The sequence below is a fragment of the Acanthaster planci genome, linkage group LG09, assembly GCF_054643075.1.
Source record: "Acanthaster planci isolate LZ-2023a linkage group LG09, COTS_SCS, whole genome shotgun sequence".
Lineage (NCBI taxonomy): Eukaryota > Metazoa > Echinodermata > Asteroidea > Valvatida > Acanthasteridae > Acanthaster > Acanthaster planci.
Window position 1 is genome coordinate 14487359 of NC_141785.1, and position 16831 is coordinate 14504189.

The 16831-nt window shown below is 39.6% G+C and overlaps 1 pseudogene across 1 annotated transcript; it reads left to right on the forward strand.

The window, feature by feature from the left end:
* The first annotated feature begins 795 nt into the window (after positions 1-795).
* LOC147798184 (putative ATP-dependent RNA helicase DHX40) lies at positions 796-16823 on the forward strand (annotated as a pseudogene). Its single transcript, XR_015426426.1, has 13 exons — positions 796-1064; positions 4362-4480; positions 4869-5117; positions 9761-9959; positions 10479-10577; positions 11410-11496; positions 11626-11697; positions 12557-12675; positions 13063-13580; positions 14466-14645; positions 14926-15009; positions 15785-15935; positions 16038-16823. The product of XR_015426426.1 is annotated as a putative ATP-dependent RNA helicase DHX40 (transcript).
* Positions 16824-16831: the final 8 nt, after the last annotated feature.

The window sequence follows — 16831 nt, forward strand, 5'->3', positions numbered from 1 at the left end:
AACCAAAGTTTTCAATTAATTCAGCATTTCATTTCTCTGTAAAATAGCTCACATACATGTACTGCATCTGTTGGAAAGCTAGCTTTAGAAATCTTAGCTTGTGAATATAGTTCAATACATGTACATACATGTGCAATGCTCAGACTCAGTGCATTAAACTGACTGGACCAAAATTCCCACTCTCAAAAAAAAAAAATTATTATCATGTTTGCTGCTATCGCTGCCCATGTCCAAATGTTAAGAAGTGATGTCAAAGATGATGTTAAGAGAGTGTCAAAAGAATCCCATCGAAGTATCACAGACAGAGCATGTACTTTAACTTACATGTAGAATGAGTTCAAAGCGAAATCAAGTGTCAAAAGACACCACATGTACATTTAAAAACTTGATTTCATGCGTTTCATTTATTCTTTCATGTCCTTTGATCTAAAAGACTTGACAAGAGGGTGAAACTACCTGAAATTATACAAAGTTAAACGCGCCCTGCCCCCTCATCACTCCTAAGAGTAATAATGCCATGCTCAGCCGACAGTGGTCGGTACCCATTGCTCTGAACCCACCCTTTCCTGTTCACGTCACCGTACCACTGAATCTGATCACACTCCTGCACAGAAAACCTGACGACTTGGGCAAGCAACCCGTGTTTTGTGTTCTGATGAGTGACAACATGATTTCTGATCTTCTTTTATCATGTTTATACAGCCTCTAGCTTCGGAAGACAAAATTGCACCAAACATCGACAAACTTATTGCACAACATAATGAAAAGATGTTTACCGTTGGATACTGTATGTACATGAGTTGTGGTGGAAAGAAGTCCAGGATTCAACTGTTAAATTGATAGCTTTATGTGTAATAATAGTCTGGCGCCTCTACCTTCGCTACGTAACCGATCATTCAAGATGGCAGCCTCCATGACTGACAGTTCCGGTTCTGTTTCGCTTCCAATTCAAAAACACAAAAAAGACATTCTTCAGGCTGTTAAGGATTCACAGTCCCTTGTTATTGTTGGCGAAACCGGGAGTGAAAAGTCAACACAACTTCCGCAGTTCCTTTATGAAGCAGGTTTGTTGTTCTTGTTCTCATTTTTGATGTTTTTTCCTAGTAGTACGGTACTAGTACTAGCAGTATTAGGCCTACTACTAGTACTAGGCTTAACCTATCAGTATCAGTAAGCATGGTAAGGCCTGTGCCGCCGGCAAGGTAAGCCTGTAGGCTGGCAGTACAGTTCCAGCGAGGGAGTGATAGCATAAGTAAGGCAAGAGTTCCATACACGGACATCACTCCTTTTCCCTTGCGGTAGTTTATAACATTAGCATGATTAGCCATCTCAAGGTGATAACATACATCCTAAAAAGTCAATTTTAGCAGTGAAAATGTTGAAGCATTTCAAGATTTATTTCATTACAGCATAATAATCACACATAATAATAAAACTTTTAATAAATACATAAATATGATTGAATGATACTACAATACACTTTAGAAAGGATGCTGTAGAGGGGTACCCAATGAAAGCAATGCTTGTAGATTTGGGCCCCGTTTGTAACATTACTTATTAAATTACAAACACACACACACAAAACCACACAAAGACAGACAAAACAAGTAAACATGTAGTTGCAAGTTTGTGTAGCCTGAAACCAGTATGGTATGTTAAATTAAGATATCAGTATTAATTGCAAAAACGCAGAAATGTGTGTATGTGCGAATTACGAATATATATTTAACGAAGAGATCTTGTATATTCTTTTTAAAAGCTGACAGAGTATTTAAATTTCTAAGTGAATCTGATAATGAATTCCATAACTTAGGTCCCTCATATTTAACAGTTCTTTGGGCAAGGATAGTACAGGTTTGTAGGGGGTGAAAATGAAAGGCTAGATGAGTGAAATAAGTGTGTAGGTCAAGATTACGAATGAACATTGCCTGAACAAGAGAAGGTAAGGTATTTGTAGTAAACTGGTACATGAGAGACCAAAGTTAGTGGTAATATATATCCTTAATGTTAAGAGTCCTACACTGAGCAAATAGAGGGTCTGCATGAGCAAATTATGCGAAGAGCCCTTTTCTGTAGAAGTAATAGTCTGTTAAGACTATTTGATGAGGATTGTCCCCAGATAAGTGTACTATAATTCAGGTATGATAAAATCAATGTATACAAATGACCCCAATGTTTGTGGGTATTATGTTACACAAGTAATTAATATGATCCTTCCAAGTTAAACCAGCATCTATATAAACTCCAAGAAATTTAAGACAGCTTTCTAAAATTGAAGTATCATTAATTATAATATCCCCAGCAAATTCATGGGCAGAGTTGTTAAACAGCATATAATAAGTCTAAGTGATATTTAGTGATAATTTGTTAGCCTTAAACCAATTAGCAATAGATTTCAGCTCTAAATTAACATTTTCAGTAAGTGTATTTAAGTCATTTTGTGAGAGAAACAGGTTTGAGTCATCCGCAAATAAAATAAATGAAAAGACATCTGACGATTTAACAAAATCATTAATATAAATTAAAAACAGCAAGGGACCAAGGATTGAGCCTTGTGGAACTCCACAGCTTAATCTTTGTATACATGTATCTGAATTTGACTGTCCAATAGTTAAAAATACTGTCTTCGGTCCAAGAGATAACTTCTAAACCACTACTCCTTGCACGCCATAATAATTCAATTTATACAATAGAATGTCATGATCAATTGTATCAAGAAATATCCCCAGAGTGTGTTTGGAATCATCAATAGCACAAGAAACCTTGTCCAGAAAGTCAAAGATTGCATGAGTAGTAGTATGATTGGTACGGAAACCAAATGGACAGTCAGTTACCAGACTAAATTTATTTAAAAACTTAAGAATACGAATATATACGCATTTTTTGAATATTTTAGAAAAATAGGATAATATTGAAATGGGTCGGTATTGTTGATGCTATTAGGATCACTATTTTTATATACAGGAATTAATTTTGCAATCTTTAATTGTTTAGGAACGATACTACATGAAGTTGTGAAAGAAAGATTAATGATACTGGCCAAGGGTTTACCAATTGCTGAGGAGGAATATTTGATTAACGATGCACTAACTAGGTCATGCCCAACACTTTTTTGTCGTTTAGTTTTCTTATTATGTTAAGAACCTCCAGCTCATCAAGTGGTTTAAAGAAAAAGCTCCTTGTGGAACCTATGGAGATTATCAGGAGTAACATTCCGAGTTGCAGTACAAGTATGTTGAACATGAGAAAAAGCGTTGGATATACCACATTGCGTTAGTGTAAATACAGGTAGGTGATCAGATATATCACTTATTATTATACCTGATTTTGCTGAGGGTAAAACATTTGTTAAAACTTATCAAAAAGTGTGGCAGAAGTATCTGTTGATATAAGCAAGGGCTTGTAGAGAACAGCCTGTAGACAGACAATTGGACTAAGGACAAAAACACTGAAAACAGACAAGAAAAAATGCGACAGTCACTGAACATTCAAAACAGAAGTAAAGAGTTGAAGACAGTGTAAATGAGCAGTAACATGAATAGATACATTTGATGCTAAACTGCATGACCCTGTACCTGTGTACAGTATGTCATTTGGCTACATGGGCTAGCTAATTGCCTTATTTCTGAATACAAATATTAAATCAGCATTAGCCATGATTAGATGTAACTTGATCCCCTGTTCAGCTTTTTTTTAGCAAAGTGTCTTTCGCTGTGAACCAGCCTCACCCATTTTTATACAGCTGGCATTGCATCGGTACCATTCAAAGCATATGCCAATAATGCATCCCTCTTTTTTTCCTAAGTTAGGAAGAGGATAATGATTTGTCACAATTAAGTCCCCCAAACACAATACATGCTATGCACATACATGTACATGGTTGTTAAGCGCAATCTTTACTCTCGCACAAATTTATATTAAGTTGTATTGTTTTGCTTGAAACCTTTCCGTCTTAAAATGTACAGTCTACATTATGTCTCTGGCCTTTTAAGTCAAAATGTGTGAAAAATTTGTTAGTGTTACTGCTATTTCGGTGGAATTTTTTTTTTTCAGGTGTCAGTGATTTCTGATTGAACAGGAAATAGAAGAAAAAAACCTACTCCCAATACCACCATGACTCATGTCTGACAGTTGGAAGGTTTTTAAATCCCCTTACCACTGGAAGCAAGTGTTGTTGCTTCACTGCTTTCTTCATTTTAAAGTCAACTTTAATCAAGCATGATCATACAGAATCTTGTCACCTTGGACACGTTTGTCATATTTCTATTGGAACAGTTAACACTTGTGTATTTGCCGAGTAGACATATTGTGATATCAGTTTGATCTGACGGATTTTTTACGGTGATCATATTAATTTCCAGACACGGCTATCAAGTACATGACCGATGGCTGCCTGCTCAGGGAATTTCTTGAAGACAAGGAGCTAAGTCGATACAGTGTCATCGTTCTGGACGAGGCTCGTGAACGCAGCTTGGACACGGTATGAAACCAAGTTTTTCTACACCTTGCTTTTGTATCATTCAAGTTTTATAATCTGTCTAAACTCATGAAGATCATATCAAAGAAGGTTGCTGATTCTATTTTGTGTATTCAAAAGATAAAGAGTTAGAAACCTACAAACATTCAAACAAAAAAGAACAATGAAAGTATTTCCAAGGATGGATTGCGCCGGGAGGATGTTAACTAAGACATCTGCATTAGTTAGCAGGAAGTCATGGGTTCAAGTCCCATTCGAGTACGCTTGTGGTTTTTTTCACAAGCCTTCGGGGGCAAACACTGAGTATACAATGTTTTAATACACGTTGGGCAAGGGCAAAAATCCCAAATTAATTAACAATGAAAAGATTTTTATCATGGTCTGTCCACAGGACATCCTATTTGGCTTGGTCAAGCAACTCTTCCTAAATTCTCAATCCCCGTCCACCCAAAGAAGGCGAGGCTCCTTAAAGGTCATTGTCATGTCAGCGACCCTTGACCAGGGCAAATTCTCAGACTTCCTCGGGGGTTGCCCGGTCTTTGAAATCCCTGGTAGATTGCATGCGGTCAAGAATATCTACTGCAATCTGATTGAGGAGAGCGACATGCAGAGGGACTTAACAGTCAATTACGTAACCAAGGTAACCATTATCATACTTGATATTTGTTGGAATTAAGATGATACAGTAAAGGCAAATTGTATGGTATAGTTTATTTTCATATCATTCAGAAGATGCATGTGAACATATATCAGAATAATGGAAATTATATGAGAGTTCCAGCGTACAAGCAAATGTTTGTATAAGATCGGGAACTGGTACCCACAAATGAAATAAATGGGTTAATACGTATACAGTACAAGTCAAATTCTATCATTAAACGAAGTACATAAGCTATTTCAGTTTCGTGAAAAGATGATGGTACTTTCCCATTCAGTGACACTTTGTCTCTTGTCACTTGTAATAACTCCTGGTTGGAGTATGTAAACTCGTGCCTTTTTATGTCCAATATTATGGATTATGGACGGACATACATGTACTGTAAGAACGAGACCAATCATTGGGTTTTTTTGTCAATTGACTGGTGGTGCGAGTAGAGGACTGTTTTTTAAGTCCTCTTGATACCAAGAGCATGCTTTCGTCCTTTCGTATGGGACTCATCAGTTGCAATGTGGGTGATTCCGGGAGCGGAATCGTACAAACTCGCATGTAATTTATGGTTGATAGGCCAAGAATGGGTAACTACTTGTGTAGTAGTAGAGAATTAGAGCAGCCATTTTATTGCATTTTGGTTTGTTCGGCAAATAGGGAGAGCAGTATATTTAGTGTTTCGTCTTCTTCTGGTTGTTGGTAAAAGCCCGAGTCAGTTGGGATTGGATTGGGCTACGTTATATTAGACGGTAGTTTAGCTCTCACTAGTTTTTCTCTGATGTTTTGAGCTTTTTTGAAAGCAATGAATGGGGGTTCCGGAAAGATTTCCGAGAGTAGTCCATTGCTTTGAATGAGGTGCCAGTGTTTGTTTATAGCTCGGTGAAGATCACGGTGGTTAATGGCTGGGTTGTAGGTGGTAACGAAGACTTGTTTGTTTTGGTTCTTGTGCTTTGTTACATCCTTTGTATTGTTTATTAGCCTTGGTCGTTCGGCATGTGAGACTTTGGATGTTGCTTCGATTTCTGTCGGGGTGTATCCTCTGTTGAGTAGTTTGTCCGAAAAAGATTTGACCTTGAGTTTGAAATCCTCCTCGTTGGTAGTGTTCCTGGTGTAACGGAGGGTTTCGCCATATGTGAATGCCCGGAATGTGTGGGGTGGGTGGGGGGAAGTTTTATGGAGATTCTGGAATGTTTCCGTGGATTTTGTGTAGACCTTTGTGTCTAGAATACCCGTTTTACGGAAGCATTTTCCTTAGAAAGTAGTGAGGTCAAGGTAGTTTATTGTTGTTTCGGAGGCCTCGTATGTGAACTTCAGAGTTGGGTGAAGTTCGTTCATGTGAGCAACGAATTTTTGAAATTGGTTTACATTTCCGTTGTAGATGACTAGTATGTCGTCTCTATATCGCTTCCATGTGAGGATGTTGCGTGCTTCGAGGAGTATTTCGTTCTCAAATTTATGAAGGGTAATATCACAAATTTCTGGGCTGGCTGTAGAGCCCATGGCACATCCAATTTTCTGGAGAAAGAATTTGTTTCCGAAGCGGAAACACTTAAGGCCCAGGATGAGTTCCAGAAGTAATTGGACATATGTTGAGTTGGGTTTGTGATAGTGTAATTATAGTTGGATTTGTCCAGAGCATCACATACGCATTGGATTGCTTCTGCTTGACGGACATTTGTGTACATTGAAACAACATCAATGCTGGTTATTAGGACGTTTTGTGGAAAGGATGTTCCTTCCAATTTGCGCAATAAATCGGCTGTGTCGCGGACATACATGTATGTTGGTTGCACGGTTACTATGGGAAGGAGAAAGTAGTCTACATGTATGTATTCTGAGATTTTTGATGTTGGGCTTGCGCATCTGCTTATGATTGGGCGTCCAACAAAGGGTTCTCCCAGTGGCGGGGTTTTATGTATTTTAGGGAGAAAATACATGATTGGACATTGGCATTTCTGTGGAAGTGGATCTAAATATCTCAGAGTGGCATTGTCGATTTGGTTGTTGTTTCTCATTTCAATGAGCTTGTTGTGAACCAGGGTTGTGGTTTGCGGGTTTATGTCTTGGTCCAATTCAGTGTAAAGGTGGCACTCAAGATGGTGGTAACCCACTTCAAGGTAATCCTGGATATCCATAATGCATTTACCTCTGCCCTAGTCATAGGGTTTAATTACGATGTCCGGGTTGTTTTTAAGCCTTCTTAGAGCGGCGAGTTCAGATTTGGAAATGTTGTTTTGTCGATATCGTAGTCTGATGTGGGCAAGTTTGAATTTGGTGGCTTCCAAGTATTGTTCTCGTGTTGCACTAGGTGTGGATTTTGGATGCCAAGTTGATTGAAGTTTGAAAGGATGGTTGATGGATCGTTTGTTGTGCAATTCTGAGTTTTCAGTTGAAGGCATTTATGTCTTTTATAAGCGTGGTGCAGTTTGGTTTAGCGGGGGTGGGAACGAAGTTGAGACCTTTTCCTAAAGCGATCTTTTCCGTGTGTGTTAATGTTGCTTTGGATAGGTTGGTTCTGAACGTTTCAAATTGTTCCGCTAATCGATTTATGCGGTTGGATTTGGTGATTTTGGCTTTGGCTCGGTAAGTAGTGGAGAAACAGTTCTTTTTGATTTGACTGAGTGTTCTCTTCTTTTCTCTGTTTAGTTTTCTTTTGGCCATTGCTTTGATTGACTTGGTTAACTCAAGGAATCTCGTTTAAAGTATATGGTTGTATTCCTCAGTTCACTATGTGTGAAGTGAAAGTAAAGGGAATACTTGTGGGTTCAGATTATAATTCCTTTATTCAGATGGTGGTTATATATGACAGCATTGGCTGAAAAAATTCTCTTTTATAGAAGTGGTGGTCTTGAAAAAGACCGGTTGGCTAGAAGAGATTTTTCTTATTTTTGGTGTTTCCTCTTCACTCCTTTTGGTTGGGTTTTGGCCGAGTGAAGTACTCAAACAGGTTACAGGCTGTGGTGTGATCTTGGCCGTGGAGTTCTTCACCGATGGTTTGGAGGCCTCTCGTCTGGCAACGGTGAGTTGTTCCTCCATCTTGACCAGCTGCTGTTGGTATTCTTCAGCAGTGATCTTGGTGAAGAGTAGCGCCGTGCAGTTCTGTAGCTTCTCCCAGCGTTTGAATAAGGAATCCTGGAACTTCAATGTGTGGTGAGGCCGAGGTGGGCGCACCCTGACGTCAATGTAGCTTGGTGTTTTTTTTGCTTCAATGGCCTTCACCCGTTTAAATTGTGTGTCAGTTAAGTGGTGTGATTGTTGTGAGACTTGTTCTTTGCTGGTTGACGGTGGATCAGGAGACTGTATGTCCAGTGATAGGAGAAGTGAATCGTCCTCACTGGATGTATCTGGGGCCTGTTGTTGTCCCCAGGGGATGTCCAAGTCGGAGCTGAAGGTGGAACTCGGCAGTTGGCCTTGATCTTGTTCTTGCCCGAAGATTTGTTCAGCTTAGACATGTTGTCTGAATGGTTGTGAAGTGGCCAGATAGGTGTTTATAGATTGTTGGTTGTGTAATGTGGCAGAGGATGGGCTGAAGTGTAACAAAAGAACTGTGCGTTGTGATTGGTCAGTGCATTGTCCAAAAGGTGCGCTGATGTGCTAAGTAAGTGGAATCCCAGTGTTTTCGGCTGGTGTGTGTGTTTCTTTTTGGGTAACAAATTGCTTTTTTGAGGGTTGGGTTTGGGTAAGATGTGACCGGAAGTTGTGGATAAGGGAAACTGTTGTTTTAGTTTGGTTTGTTGGTTTTTTGGTGAAAATCATGCTCAAATCGTAGCCGATTTGCGGATTATGGTAGTTTTTCGCTGAAATGTTGGCGTTTCCCAGTGGTTTGTTAGTTTCATATTTATATCCGGTGTGAGGAGTTTGCTTATTGTAGGTTACCCGATTGCTGGTTTAGTTATGTGTACCCAAAATGTGGTCGGTTAGTGTGGGCGATTATATTTTCCGAATGCAGAAATAGGGTGGAATTCTAAAGATCTTGGGGTGCGAATGTGTTCGTGTTTGCAGCCGAGATCGATGGTTCAAGTCTGTGGTCGTACTCGGCGAACAGTTAACAGAGAGGGAAGTAACCTGAAGATACCTTGCTTGCTAAACAAGACGGTATTCTCGGGCACTTTGTGTGACCATCGACCCACAATAGCCTCTAAAGGGGCAAGGAGTAGGTCAATGAAGTGTGAAAAGATGATGGTACTTTCCCATTCAGTGATACTTCGTCTCTGGTGACTTGCAATAACTCCTGGTTGGAGCAAAATGTAATATTCATATTCATATAAACATCCGTGTTTTGCATAAATAATAATAAGGAATCAATGATTACAAGCCTTGTGCTTCAGTCGGTAATTCCAAAGTTTGGAGATTTGGAATGTATTCAACAGAAACTTTAGATTGACAAAGATATCAAAATTTATTTTATTTTCTGGTAATTTTAATCTCTTCTCTGCATTTAAAAAATGATTACTCGAACCGACCATGGTTGCATACTTCCCAGTTTGACATTCAGTGAAGAAAACTCAGTTCCCATCTTAAACTTGATCTCTTTGTTGTTTTTATAACTTGAATATTCAAAAGTGATCACTCGAAACTGTTGGTGTTGGCAGTGTCCTGATATTTGATTAGGCAAACTTTGTTAATCTGTTTAGGTTGTGGACACCGTTCTTGATATTCACTTGGAGCAAAAGCAAGGAGATATCCTGGTATTTCTGACTGGTCAGCCAGAGATTGAAAAAGCCTGTGACATTATCTTTAAGAAGTCAGAGCGGATTGATTACCGGCACGATATCAGAGACCCGACAGTAGAAGCCCTCATGGTCTTACCAGGCTATGGATCCATGGCAACTGGTGAGTGTTGACACATATTTGTGATGGTTTCAATTGCTGGCCTTGTGCAAAATTAGTAAATAAACAAGAAATTATATTGGGTTGTACCAGGTGTTTGAAAATTTGCTCTAGGAAAATTTGATGGGAATGGTTTTATTCTAGGACCTGTAACCATTGTAACCAACTTCTCTGCTTCCCAGGCCTCTTTATTTAGAACACCTCCAGCCCCAGTCAAGTCCACCCCTCCCTAAGCCAAGGCTAAAGGGAAAAACGCTATTTCATTTTCAATTCATTGAACGTTTCTGCTGAAACTGCCAACTCGTATATTTTTCCACAGACTTATAAATATGCTGTTTTTGATGGCCATCCACAGAATAGTTTTATCCCTTGCCATGTTGTTATAATGCTCTCTCTGAAACTGCATGAGAACATGGAAACATCCGGTTCGCACAGACCACTCCACTTCAATGTCAAATTGAAAACGCCTTACGCTAGTCACCTAGTCACTTGGTGGAGTATTGTCTTATTTCACCTTTCTAGATGCTCAAAGACGGATATTTCACCCAGCAGAGATGGCGTTAGGAAGTGCGTGGTTGCTACCAACATTGCAGGGACGTCATTGACAATAGACGGCATAAAGTAAGAAAAACTTCATTCATTTTATTGAACGACTGGAGTCTAATATTGAACATGATGTCTCGCTGCTACTTTGCTGCTTTTTCCAAGCTCCACTTTGTCTCATTTTTTTTAGATTCCTTTCGAGCCTTGCAATCAGTTTCAAATGTTAATGTTGGAAAAGCACAAAACTTAAGCCTCACATCAGATACATGTAGTTTGATGTGTCTGTTTCAGAAAATGTAGCTGCATTGGGCATAAGGGCCTTGACTGTGCAAACTTTACTTTGTAAAACCAAAGATGAAGAGGGAGACAGACCGGCATTGTAGTCAAGACCACTTAAGACTTTCAAAAGACCACACAAGACCAGCACAAGATCGACACAAGACCTCCAGTCTGTATAAGAAATGAGATCAAGGGGCACCCCCAACATGTTCAATCACTATACACACTCTAGAATATTGTTACCTAACGCATCCCCCCTAAGAGTCTGAAAAGAATTCCTTAGAATCCAGTGAAACAATGACCGACACAAAGTGGTGGGGGGCGGGTCCTCTCCGTTTCATATCTTGCTTCATATGCCAGTTTGAATTCAAGTCATAAGCTATTCAAATGAACTGCAACTAAGGCATTCCTTTGTCATTGTTCACATTTGTTACTCGTGACTGGTCTTGTGACTGGTCTTTTGTCTGTTCTTGTGGTGATCTCAACTGCAACACTCAGACAGACAAAATTTGGAAATCAGTCCAAGTCTGTTGAATGTTGATTGGCCGGTTGTGGAATGAAGCCTTGGGTTTTTTTCTTGTTTATAATTGTGTTACAAATTACTATTTTATGTCTGTTTGAATTTTGACAGATATGTTGTGGACAGTGGCTTTGTTAAGCAGTTATCTTTCAACCCTCAGACAGGACTGGATGCACTGCAGATAGTCCCTATCTCAAGGTGATCTTGATACTATTGTTACTGAGTGGGGGGAGAAAAGTCGCTGCTTCGTGAGAAAGGCTCGATTAGAAAAAAAATCTAGTTTAAAGTGACGTCAAACAAAATGCTCTGTGCTGTGTTTGTATCCAGATCCGAAGCTGTATAAAGATCGGGGAGAGCTGGTAGAACAGCGCCGGGGAAGTGCTACAGAATATACACCAAGTAAGAGTTGTTGCTGTGCGCCTCCATCTCAAAGCCTGCTTTATCCTGGCAAATCAGCTGGGAATAAACTTCTCCCTTGCTAGTTAGTAGTTTTTACCTACTCATGGTTAGCAAAAGAATAATTCACTAAGTCTTACAAAAATCTCACTCAGCTTTCAAAACACAACATAATAAAAACTGCTAAATACTAAAATGAAAATACCGCCCTCTTTATTACAAATGGGTTATGAGTACAGTTTCAAGCAAACCAGTTGCCAATCTAGAGTGAACTTTCCACCAACCTTGGTTGCCCGTACAGTTGCTAATCAACAAAGAGTGTGTGCTTTTCCACAAGCCTGGGAATCATGGAGTTATGATTAAGTGGCGACTGCAAGGTGATGAAAGTCTCCCCATATCACCAAATATGGTTATAACTTTTTCCAACGGGCCAATTTGGCAAAGATTCCATGTAGTCCTCACCCCAGGCATACACCACAAGCCTGTAGACTCCCATTGGTTAGACCCCAACCACTGCAGAGTAAGGAGTGTTGAAAGATCAGTAACCCCTAAGGGCCCATGTGGTCACTCTCAGCATAGAGCTACAAACCCAACTGGAGCTCATTATTTACAGACATGTGCTGATAGGTCACAGCTGTTTGGGGTGTGACTGGTCTTACTGTACTTCCACAGCAGCATAATGAAATGTAGTAAGAGAGGGGACCTGAGGGATGTGTCAGCTGCCATGAAACAGTGGTACAGGTTCAGGCATAACCCGGAAACTGACCTGGAGACCCAAATCGCCACATGGAGTAACGGTGTTAGTTTGTGGGAGTGGCTCGTGGGAAAACAGAATATAATTGTATTCAACCTTTTTTGACAGGAGATGCCGAGAAACAGAAAGAAGCGGCCAATTAAGGCTCACGCAACACTTGCCAAGATGGCTGGAAGCAACAATGACTTTGCCACACTCCTTGCCGTGTACAGACGTTATGCTGACAGGTTGGTGTGGGTTGCATGCTGCCATTAAGTCTTTGCAAGTGCCTTGCCGTTAACTGAAGTGGGTGTTTCAAGCAATCAGCCCCCAACCTTGAGGTTGGCTTGTTAATCAGCAATGCTTTGTGTTAAACACAGTTTAGAGCAAAAGTAGGATTGATATGAAAATCATTTCCTGTTGTACTCTTTTCTTGCTTTCTTTCCTAAAACAGTGAGAAGTGCAGCAACTGAATTTGAGTTCCTTTTTTTCAGTTTTTAACCATTTTCCCTCTTTATTCTTTCATATTGCTTGAACAGGACAACATCAGTGTCAATGTTTCTATTCAGGGAAAACCTGCCCTAACCTCACAGATCATCACATTGAGACATTTATGTGATTTTATTCTTTCCCAGTGAGTCTCCCTCGTCATGGTGCCGAAGGAACTACATACACTTGAGAGCAGTCAAGACAGCATCCAGCATCCACAAACAGCTGGAAAACATCTTGAACGGGCAACTGAAGGTACAATGCTACCAAATAATGATGCAAGATTGTCACTGTGAAGTTTTTAGTGAAGCCCCTAGTAAATAGAGCCTTTTTCCAAGTACCCGAGTAAATTTCAGTAGACTTGAAGCTGTGAGTGGCTGATGAAACGTCTAGTAACAATATGGTTATGTCCCAAATACTGATTAAACACTGTGAATACTTGAACACTTATACCTGACACTTAAACACGTACATCGGAACACGACTATGGAAATTTCTTACGTGACATAACATAAAGGGCGAAGGCATTACAGGAAGTGTACCCTATGTGTTGTTGTGGTTTTTTTAATCTGTGTATTTGCATCGGCAGTTTCAGAATGTTGAGAGAGTTTGAAGGCGAGCGTTTCCACGCACATCCGTGTCAACTGAACACTGACCGTCAAAAGTAATGTGACTGAAAATCCTCTTTAACAAGGTCCTTGGGAATTAAACAGTTTTTCTTGTTACAACAAGTACATGTCTGTGTACCTTTGTTATCAATAAGGCAAAACAAAGATTGGGGACCTTAAACTTGTCCCTGTTATAAACAAGACTTTATACGAACAATGCTCTTCTTATCAGAGTTCAAATGTACCATACTTTCTTGCTTTTCATTAATACCACCTTGAGTGTCAATATTCTTGGCAGACTGAATAAAAAACTTCATTCCCGTTCTGGTTTGTTGGTTTGAGGTTTAAAGGGTGTATCTGTACAGTTGAGTCGGCAAATAAATATCCATTAGGACACATCCCACCAGCCTGCGCATTGTGTGGATTGTCCAAACATGTCATTGTTAACCCATCTTTGAATATCTCTCGTGAAGTGCAAATAATGATGTTTGCAGGTAACGCCTTCCAATCCTTAACAGATGATGGGGGGAAAACTACTTCCAAAGGCTTGAGTAGAGGATCAGATTTGACGAAACTGTTTATGGTGTTTCCTTGAGTGGTATTTCTGCCATGTTATTTTCCATCTTGTAAATCAGGCTGAGTTTCTTATTTTCCCTCTCGTTTCCAAGGACTCCCAGCCAATAATCTTGAGCGTTTTAGTGGCTGTTCCTGGTGTATTTTTGTAATTGCCTTTTGCGAAAACGTGCTGCTTGTCTCTGTATAGCTTCGTGATGTTTTTCTTTTGATATACTCTAGGACAGGCTGTATCTGTTATCTGTATATTTTCCCCTCTCGCCCCTCCGCAGAGCTAGATAATTTCCAATCTTATCCATCTGAATCAAACAAAGGCTGCTTTTGTATTGACCCTGCATTAACACAAGATTTTTTTCCTTTTTTGTCAGTTGTAGTCGTCTGCTTTCCCCGAAGAGAAGGTGTCATCGAGCTCCACCCACGGTGATTTGTTGAGTCGGTCCCTATGTGCAGGGTTCTTCTGTAATGTTGCCAGGAAGGCACCATCAGGACAAGGCTTCTGAACCATGGAAGGACACGGCACAACACTTTTTATCCATCCGTCATCACAAGTAATATACCTAATTCAATGCAACCAATACAGATTAACTTTGTGAACAAAAGTTTCTATATATTTTCTTGTTGAATGTTCATTTTCTGTCACAGTTGCCAGTTTAATAATAGACCGCCAGGAACTGTGCATTTATTGAGAAAACCCATCATGTCAGTGTTTTCAAATACTGCCATTGGTGATACACACCCAGCAAAACCATAAGCTAATTTCAAAACTTGTTTTAGACAAAGTTAATGACTCAAGTTTCCCACTGTCATGGCGTTCGTCTGATTTCCTAGTTATTTGGCCGAGAGGACCTAGACTGGATCATACACCATGAGGTTGTCTGGACGTCCAAAGTCTACATGAGAACTGTCTGCTCGGTATGTACAACATCCTTTACAAAATTTGGGGCAAACCCCCTTCTTGGACTAACCAAATGCTTCTGCACATTTATTTCCTTGCATTATTACGTGATTCCCTTTGAGTGTGTGGCTGTTTGAGTAAATGACCAGGCAATTAGGTTTAGTAGGACCTTTGGATAGTTAGGTTTTATTGTTCTCTGTCAAATCCAGTTTTTGTCCATATGCATACTACCAAAACCTTTTTTTGTAAGGAAGCATAGTCGAACACATATTTATAACAAGGAGTATCGTAGGTTCCAAGTCTTTGTTTTTCTTTGTGTTCGGGTTCTGATAAGTCTTAGTCTTAACCCTAACCCCCGAGGGTATATGTAGAGTTATATGGAAATCGGAGGATTGGAGACTCTTAGGAAAAAGGACCTTGTAACAGTGTTCTAATGTATGTAAGTGAGTAGTCATTGCCTGAGAAAGGTGTACAATGTATTCCCACTACCTCCCTCCCCTTGTCAAACCAGCCTGTGGCTCCTGTGTTAACTCAAGTCTCAAGATCAGTCTCTGTGTGATGACTCCCAGGGAACACGGGCGTGGTGACTCGCAAAACTGGGGGAAAATGAACAAACTAAACTTATATTAAAAAAGATCCATTTTGTGGCTCTTGTGAATTTTGAACTTTTTTCTCAAATGTGAAATGGAAACCTGCTGCAAACTGCTTGCTGACTGCAGTGACCAACATCAACAAGACAAATCAACAAGCAGAATCTTTCTTAAGTGCTTGTCTGTTTCATTGAATGATCAGGCAAAGTATGAGTGGATTAAGGAGCTGTTGCCACGGTTACACCAACTTGATGTGTACGCCTTGAGTGGATGTCTTGCACCCAAGATTTCTGATGAAACTGACATTGTCGAAGCGGAGTTCTCTGACAGAACTGCTATTGAACAGCCCAAATGTGAGATCCTTTCTACAAAATTATAAAGTTTATAGATTAATGATAGAATGTGCTTTTCAATTTGAAACACTAAACTCCTGTACTCTTTTTTTTCTCACACAGCTGAGAAGTCAGGAGAGACGCGGGTTCAGATCAGCATAAGAAATAGCGAGGACTCTGTGGCAGAGGCAAGGAAGCGCTATTTAGAGTGCAAAAAAGCCAAACTTCATAGATGATCAGATGACTTTGCCCTGGCTGGCTCTGTATTGAGGAGACACTTTGAGACCAACTTGTGGGATAAAATTTTGCCCCACATGGAATTGAACACATCATGAAACGAAAGGCCTAGGAGAGTTGATTTCCTTTGTAAAAAATGTGTTCAGTATTCATTGCAAAAACAGTGCACTGTACATGTACTTGTCCAAATGTTGATTTGGAACCTATTTCGTTAAAAAAACAATTACAGTATTTCTCTGATTCGACCCTCATAGTTTTGGGGAAAGGCTTAATGATCAGTTTGGGAGATGTATTCATTTACATATACAGAGTATTATGAAAGCGTTATTTTTGTAAATGCTGGTTTTGTATACTGGTTGGCTCATTGCATTTTTATAATTAATTTATATTATGGAAACGGTGATATTGAAATACATATAATTGTGTGCTTTGATACATGTACTTGAAAAGTATGGCTGCTATGGCCTAGAAAGTATTGACATGTATTACATGTAGTTGTAAGCCCAAGTTGCTTACAACTAAGCTTAGATTTATACATGTACACTCAACTCTCTGAACACTGTCATGCTTGCATATGTACCAAATTACATATACTGTACTGTTAAGAATTTTTCAAATCCCCAGTTTTCTTGAATTTTTTCCCCGGAAGGAATTAAACATTTTGGAAAAAGAGGGAAAGG